The sequence below is a fragment of the Xiphophorus hellerii genome, chromosome 3, assembly GCF_003331165.1.
Source record: "Xiphophorus hellerii strain 12219 chromosome 3, Xiphophorus_hellerii-4.1, whole genome shotgun sequence".
In the NCBI taxonomy this organism is placed as follows: Eukaryota; Metazoa; Chordata; class Actinopteri; order Cyprinodontiformes; family Poeciliidae; genus Xiphophorus; species Xiphophorus hellerii.
Window position 1 is genome coordinate 24,401,736 of NC_045674.1, and position 7,684 is coordinate 24,409,419.

General features: G+C 40.0%; 1 long non-coding RNA gene across 1 annotated transcript; it reads right to left on the reverse strand.

Annotated features, from left to right (window-relative positions):
• Positions 1-1,370: 1,370 nt before the first annotated feature.
• On the reverse strand, positions 1,371-7,684 carry LOC116716119 (uncharacterized). The gene is made up of 2 exons (XR_004338391.1): positions 5,744-7,684; positions 1,371-4,161 (listed from the first exon to the last, which is right to left on the reverse strand). It is a non-coding gene; the product is annotated as an uncharacterized LOC116716119 (long non-coding RNA).

A 7,684-nucleotide genomic window follows, 5' to 3' on the forward strand; every position in this document is an offset into this window, starting at 1 on the left:
CAACTCTGCTTAACTGCTAAAGCTGAATATTTAAACATAGCTTTATTGTTTGATCCGACTCATCTAAGCCTGTGTCTGCTTTTGCCGACAGAATAGCATAGAGACGGTACTAGCATCACACCGTCTGTGAGGGGGGGGGGGGAAATGGTCGACACAAGCATTGTTCAAATTGTATCCCGACAGCCCGGACCTGCAATTCACACGGGATTAGCTGTGCCAATAAATAGCACTTTCTTTCTAATTGAATAAACATCAAGTGTATCAGTGTTTATCTCTGTCATTCTCTCTGCCCTCCGCACCCCGCCAAGTGATCCTGGGATTAAAGCTGTGTTGGTTCAGGCCGGGTCATCGGAGACAGACTGGAGCTTGCATCGAGACAGCAGGAAGAGTGTGAGGCGGGGAGGCTGGGGCGGTGGGAGCAGGACCGTACGAGTGTAAGCAGAACATTTGGAGGGAAAAGAAGAGGGTGGAGAGATTATAACGAGGGGTTGATGAGGAAACTGAGATTCCTTTAAGGCGCGGCGGGACCATCGGACCACAGATTTTACCTTGAAACATTATATGATTTTCCAAGTCGTATTAGGAGTCATCATGTGGAGCAAAAACTATTTTATGAATTGCAAAATTTGATGCAATGTTCCTGTTTGTTTTTTTTTTTTCCTTTTTTTTGTCTGACTTAGATGATTCGGAACATGAAACAAACTGAACCGTGCAAAATAATTCTCCCTCCTGTATTTGAGACCCGGTTCTGTATGACACCGACACCAAGGGGAAAGCAAAGGAGGCCAATCAAGTGTTTCTGTACAGGGCCTCTTCTATCCACAGGTGGAGCTCCTATGTTATTTCAGCCAGAGGTCATTGTCACCCCCTCTAAAGGAAGGAGGGAAGGACGACGGGTTGGGTGAAGCGGGTGGAGGACAGGAGCCTTCATTGCCTGCTTGGCTTGACAAAGAGCCGTTTCTGCCCAGCTGAACAGTGGGCCTGTGTGTGAGAGGAGCGACTGGGGGGACAGGAGTGTGGACAATTTCTTACATCATGAAAGCACAAACCCCCCACCACCACACACACACACTATCTCTCAGCTGTGTTCTGACCTTGTGCTGACCTGAGCCAGTATCTGGTTCACCTGTCCACAGGGGTCTCCTCCCTCTGGTTTCTACTCATCACTCTCTGTCCAGCTGCTGGGCCTCGCTGGACCGGACTGTGAGCTATTTTCAATTTCACATGAGAATGCAAAGAGATGAGAAATTATTGATGTGGTGTTTAAGGAAATCACATCAAACTGGATTAAAATTAAAATAATAAAAGAACAAATGATTTGTGAGCAATACTAACAAAAATGAGCCCAATATATTCAAATAAATGTTAAAAAAAAAATCCATCAAAATGTTTATTCTTGACATCTCAATGCATTTACTGAGCAATCCATGCAATAGACAAACTCAATTCACTGCACAATTGTGAAATGGAAAGAAGAGGATACATCATTTGAAAAGTTTTTGCAGATAAAAAAAAATCTGAAAATGTGTTGTGCATTTGAAAGGGGATTGAATGAAAATTCACAATCCAGTGTTCAGATTTTTATTTGTAAATAAAATAAATGAAACCTTGATTTCTTTTATTTCTCAATAATGCATTAACCTGTGCTGTTTTTTTCGTTTGTTTTTTTAAAGGCAACACCAAGTAAATATGGCAGACGCATATTAAAGCACTGGACCCAACAGATATCCAGTGAAAGGGAACACAAAGTAAACAAAAGGACAGACTGTACACAAACAAGGACCAGTAATACAGAAGTTGTCTGATAGTCCTGCCGTCGTCAAAAAGCCGGAGTGATGATCAGAGGAAGAGCGCTGCTTTCTACCCCTGCCTTGACACCCATCCATCCGCCTTTGTAACAGGAGTGCATCAGAGCCGCAAACAACAAAGACAGCTGGACCGGTGTGAGCCGAGAACTCGCCACAACAAAAGGTCACGGGGAATATCTCTTCACGTGTGTTGCCTGACAGCGATATCCGTGACTTGGTCTACTTAGCCTCTGTCGTAACATCAAAGCACACAGGTGAGAGCGGCATTGTGGGCGCCGAGCTCTCGAGTTACTCTTTCAGCTGCGGGAGGGCATATCAAAGAGGGGCCACTTGAAAAGTGCAAAACACAGGCTCACAAAGAACATGACACAAACGCAAGGACATGTAGCAAATGCACACGCATCCTGGTAAATATTGACATTACGAGGTGTGACACCGCGTGAGCAGAAATGTGTGCATGTAAAAAAAAAAAAAGTTATTTCTTTACTTTGAATTGAGCCCCACCATCTTCACTGGTCCAAAAATATATATATATATATAACATTAAGAGTTTTAAAAAATGTTTTTTGATTTATGCAAAAAGCTGAAGAAAAACAATAATGATTTGCCATGAAATTCTGTGTGAAGATTTTCTGGGTGCAGTTGCCTTTTGTATATTGGCCATATGGGCAGTTGCCCAGAGTGATATTGAAAAGGGGAGGTGCACAAGGACCTTACAAAAAATAACTTGTCAGTTGTACCATATAGGCAAGTTTTGTAGCCTGTGTTGAGTGATATGAAATAAAAAATAATTTCCACATGTGGGGAAAAATTGCAAAACTACTTTCATAAAGCCAACAGTCCCAAAAAAAAAAAAAAGAAAGTTTAAAGGGGCAGACAATTGTGCTAAATTCTTTTCATTTCTATCTGATGGTGAGTTAAGCAGGTGCAATTCTACCAAAGCACTCACTTTAGTTCACTTTGAATAACAAATGCAGATCAAAGACCATTACGATAGTTCGTCTGTAAAGAGGTCAATATGTTTGTTAGTTTTTTTAAAGTATCTGACCAGGTCCAAAATGGTGGACAGCAAAGGCCAGGGCACTCCAATAAAGTCACCGCTGTGCTGCCAGAACTGAACCAGCCGCACACTTCAGTTTTAACGTTTTTATCGTCATGTCGTCTTGTAGGAGCCATTTATCTACTTTCAGTTAAATCTTGGAATTTATATTATTTAGTTCATTTTTATTTGCTTATTTTCTAGTTGATTTATAATTAGAATGTTTGTTTAATTTGTTATTTTCAAATAGGTTCTTTGGTTAGTAATTCACTTAATTAGTTGATTAATTTCAGTTTGGGACATGGGTGTGTCACAGTATAAATAGGTAGTGTTACGTCCACCAGGCTCGTTTGGTGGGGTAACATTAAAGGAGACCACACAAGGATTTTCTCATTAAATGAAAATTGAATTTATTAAATTATACTAAAGAAATAAAGCCTGAAAAGGAAATTACCTGAAATGAGAAACCAAAATAAATTAATGCAAAACCCATAACCAACCAGAAATAAGCAAATGCAAAACAAACCTAACAAAACTCAACCATAAGATACAAACCAAACCAAATGGGGTTCTGAGGAGGGAGATGGAGAAAGCCTGCTGTCTGTTGCAGCATGGCAGCTTTTAAAGCAGCAGAGCACCAATCAGGGAAAAACATAACACTTGCAGAAGGCCTGTCTCCAGAACCCTACAAGGAAAAAAGGGCAGAGACCCACTGCAGCCGTAACAGTAGGTTTTAGTTAGGTCATTATGCACATGGATGGTTATGTGGGTTTTTTTTACCAGTGCCAGTATCAGTCAGTCCCAGTTAGTCAATCAGTGAGAGAACAGGTGCAGGAGTCAGAACAGGAGAACTAGTAGGATCCTGTGAAGCCTGCAACTTGTTTTTATCTGGAAATTGGAATAAACTAACGAAAGAGCTGCATTTTGACTGTTTTGATCCATTTTTTGAACTGCATAAGCCAGAAACCCACGGTGCATCAGGTGACAATTTGAGTTCAATTCACTTTGCTTTGATCACTTTTGACTCTTGAGTTTTTTGATTTTGGAATTTTGAGTTTGAGACAAATAGTCACTACACATCTCATTTCTGCTTGCTTTTAATCATGACTTCATAATAAGACTCATTTTAAACTGGAAAAAAAAAATGCACCCAGGTGAGAGCACAATATGCAACATCAGCAATACCAAAAATAAAGGTAAGGTGTCTGCTGACAATAATAAAACCACTCAAGGCAAGATGAAAAACTGTTACCTTAATCAGCCACACAACAGCGTATCCTCAGATGCTGCAGCAAAGAACCACTGAAATGCATCCTAAAAAAGCAATTAGAAAGCACATCGGAAGATAGTAGCAACAATATAAAAAGTAGTGATGTTACGTGATGTGCCGAGGCTTCCAGGCGTGTGTCGAGTAATGGAGGGGGCGTTTCTGTAAAGCGCGTATCGAGGCTTGCTTCATTTAGGGGAGGAGCCGAAAACGATGACGTCCGAAGCCTCGCTGCCTGGCTGTACCACGTGACTGCTTCGGGAAGTGGCGCGGGGTTTGACAGCTTTAGAAACCCCACAGGCTCCATTCAAAATGTGGGTTGTTGTAGGCGAGTTGTGGTCAGTTGAGAGAGTGGATAGAGTTTTGATAGTTTGGATAGCAGAGTTTGGATGGTGGTTATTTAGTTTGAGACAGTTAGTTTGGTGTTTGGAGAGTTTAGGAGAGAGAGAGAGAGAGAGAGATAGGAGAGCGAGGACAGGATAGGAGAAGGATGGAGCCGGCGAGAAAGAGGAGGATTTCCCCTCCTCTTTCGATTTGATAAGCCCTAACAAGGTACGGTGAACTGAACATTTGCAGATGCATTAGGTTTGCTTATGAGGAACTGTATTTTTCACTGTTCCTTATTTTCTGTACAGGTGAGGTGTTTATTGTGCTCCAAGGAGTTGGGGTACAATAATAACACCTCATCCATGTAGTGTCAAAAAAGAGAAATCGTTTGAAACCAAAAACTGTGGAGAAATTGTTGTTTCTTAATAAAAATGCATGAAATCATCCAAGTTACACAAGCATTAGCCTATTCACTACCCCCTCCCTAGTTCCACAAGCACTTTCACTGTCCTCTGCCTGATTAAGCCCATGCCATTTTTCTAGAGTCACAGAAAAACTTTACTACACAACATGCCATATAATAATAATAATACATTTTATTTCAAAGGCGCCTTTCTGGCACTCAAGGACACCGTACAAAGAGCAAAAGTAACAGAAACAATAAAATGTAGCAATTAAAAATAGATAAAATAAATACACAACAATGTATCTATATAGAATCTATATATAAATCTATGTAAAAAAATCTATATAAAAATCAAGCAAACCAATTGTGTCATATTGAAAAGGCAGTTCTAAAAAGGTTTGTTTTAAGTTCGGTTTTAAATTTAGGGAATGACTATGTTTCTAAGGTGAGGTGGTAATGAGTTCCAGAGTTGGGGAGCAGAGCGACTGAAAGCGCTCTGCTCCCCATAGTGTCATATCACATGACACTACTATTTTGGGAATAATTACACACAGAGGATACATTCAAACAATATTTTATTATACACATATGTGTATACATAATTTATGTAGACAAATGATTTTGTCCTACACCTTTTGTGAAGTCATTCCCAAGAGCCATAATAGACAAAAATTCAATGCATCACACGTGTTAATTTACAGCTGGCTGTGATTATACACCTGGCCAGTAGGTGGTTTCGTGTGCACATGAAGCCTCAAGAAATGAACCCTTTCTCGAACCAATTGGCTCAAGTGGTTCAATGCCTCATGAGGCTTCATCTCACCATCACTAATAAAAAGCGACCTAACATTGCACAGAACCAAACACGGGTGACAACAAAAATCCATTTATCCTACCATCAGCACAAATGTGCAGGATCCAAATCTTGGCGCCAGCGCTCATCCAACAGATCCAACTGCACACCACAATGGATCCGACTCTCTAAACTTGGCGGGCACACCTGGTGCCTATATACGCACTAATGAGCCCGACAATGCTGCAAACGGAAGTGAAGGTGGGAAAACGGGGCATGATGCATTCAAGGGCCAGAAACGGGTGGGAATTTACAGCCACTTTATATAAACACCGTTATAGACCACCCGGTTACAAAGACCATTACGATAGTTCGTCTGTAAAGAGGTCAATATGTTTCTTTGTTGTTGTTGTTGTTGTTTTTTTATTGTAACCCTTTACCCTAGAGACTAAAAATGAAACCAAACCAAGACAACAGACAGTTTTCCAAGATTAGTCAGCATTAACTCCAACTTAGTCTTCCTCAGGTTTGTATGCAAAGCAAAAACTTTAGTTGAACTGTCAGTCATTTGAAATAAGAGGTGAACATTTGCTATTCCACTGAACAAGTGCAGCCAAATGAGAATAAAGAGTTCACCTTGTAAAGTTCATTTACCCGACATTGCATTAGTGGTTTGTCCTTTATAAGTATGAAGTATTTCTGCTCAGCATGTTGTGAAACCGCTATTTTAACTGAGGTCATGTTTTCCACTTGGTTGGAGATCCGAGTTGGTCGTGACAGATTTGGCACATTAGGCGACTTTTGAAGTCAGGTTCTCATCTGATCCAATGTCTGCTTTGGTTTGTGAGACACTATCTGTGATATGGTCATTTCCAAAATATGCTTCTGGGGTGACATGAACCATTTCCAAGTTGCAGATTCATCCCTTTCCGAGAAAATTTGTAGAAGCGTATAAAAAGGAACCAGAAAAACCACAAGGGTGTTAGAAAATGGATGGATGGATGGAAATCAAATAAATTCAGGTTATTTATTGGGCATTTTTATCCTATTTGTGAGTAGTCAGTTAATAAACCAGCTAATATTGATTCAGCAAGAATATTTTTTATTTCACAGGTTCTGAATGAAAAGCTAATTTGAAATAGCCTCTTTAAAGGCTAAAAACAATTCTAAAATAGAAAAAGTATATTTATTAGTCCACTGTGCATTTTGTTGACAATAACTCCAAAAGACTACTGTAAGAGAAACAATATGTGAAAACTATTTATTTTGTGATCCATTTTCCACATTTCCTATTTAGTTCAGTGTTGCAGTGTGTTGCTAACAAATGTTTATTCACATATAGTCCTTCATTTCTCTTTGTTAATATTAATAAAGTGTTTTGTTTTTGTGTCTATGAGGTACTTCAATGACATATGTAGGATGGCAAAAAGTTTAAAATGTGTGCACCAGTATGTAGGACTGCGAAAAACGTACAGTTCTTCTTTAGCGTTACAGTAATTGACATATTCTGATATGAACTAAAGATTACGTTTGGAAACATGAAAAGTAGAAACAAAAACAAAAGACATCTGTAATGGCAGTGGTGCTTTGTTTTCTCCCCCCATAACTGTAATCAATTCAAATGTGCGTCGCAAATATGCTCAGGACGTGTTATCTCTTTAACACTATTTTTTTTGTCTTTCTTGCTTTCTTAATGTTATTCCCAGACACGTGTGCCTTCTGCTGAGCATACGGCCTCAACATTTGTTTGGTGACACCTTAACACTGGAAAAATGTGCCTCAGTTTATGGAACATGGCAGCTGGCAGTGATGCCGATTTCGCATGGGCTTTTACCGTTGGAGCCGATCTAACAAAGGTGTGTTTGGTTCTGCTTGAAGCCTCATGAAAGCAGTGAGCATCTAAGCTCCCTGTCTGGATCCAAGATTTAATTCATTCCTTATAATGTAAGATTTCCCCCTCCACCAGCAGCACCTTTGGCAGTCTTGGCAGCAAATGAGACGTCACTTTCTAGCCTCCAAAATGGCACGCCTGGTTTTTATTACA